This window comes from Myotis brandtii, unplaced genomic scaffold (genome assembly GCF_000412655.1).
Source record: "Myotis brandtii unplaced genomic scaffold, ASM41265v1 scaffold940, whole genome shotgun sequence".
NCBI lineage: Eukaryota > Metazoa > Chordata > Mammalia > Chiroptera > Vespertilionidae > Myotis > Myotis brandtii.
This window is the reverse complement of record NW_005371877.1, coordinates 706,610-707,453: the sequence shown is the minus strand read 5'-3', so window position 1 is coordinate 707,453 and position 844 is coordinate 706,610.

Genomic DNA, 844 nt, shown 5'->3' with positions numbered 1-844 from the left:
CTGAGGGTCGGCGGCCAGCAGGCGGGAGCAGAGCAGGTCCTCTAGGCAGGCCCCAGGGGCCAGCAAGGGCCTCCCTGTCTGAGCGGGTCCAGTGGACACCCTGTTCTGTGAACCCCAGGACCGGCCCCTGGTGTGGGCCCCCTGAACTGTCTGGGGGGCTTGACAGGTCACCGAGTCCCGAGTGGCTGCAGCCAGACGACCCCTGGCTCACAGCAGGCCTCGCTCTGTGATGTCCTCCCTGTCCTTGGCCGGGGCACCGGGCAGCCACCTGTTCTGGCCCCCCAAGCAAGGCCTGGGAAAGGGGTGACCTGGGAGGGGCAGGGGGCCAGGCCCTTTCCTCGGGCCTTGCAGGGCCCACTCACTGCAGGCCAGAGGCCAGAGTGGCCTCAAGGGGAGGGAGGCATGAGGAGGGAGCAGGGAAGCTCCGGGAAGGGTCCCCGGCAGGACTGTCCCAGGGGCCTCTGGCCAGTCCCAAGTGCAGGAGGAAGGGTGAGCAGGGGCCTCTGACAGGGGGCAGCTCCCTCCCTCCCACTCAGACCTGTGGACTCGGAACTGGAGGGGTAGGTGGCGGGGTGGCCGCCGGCTGGGCCCTGTCTCCCGTCACCGGGGAAGGGCAGCCACTGAGCAGAGGGGCTCTGAACCCGGACAGCGTGTCCGGCCGTCTGTTCTGACAGCAAACGCTGGTGCCCGCGGAGCCTGCGGGCCCGGAGACGCGGCCGGTCCCTCTCTCTGGGGACAAAAGGCCCATTTATTTGGGGGAGAAATTGAATTAGGCCTTATTCTAGGCCGGGCAAGATCTAATCAGTCGCCGGCCTCGGGGGGATTCTGTCTGGCTGGGGTCCAC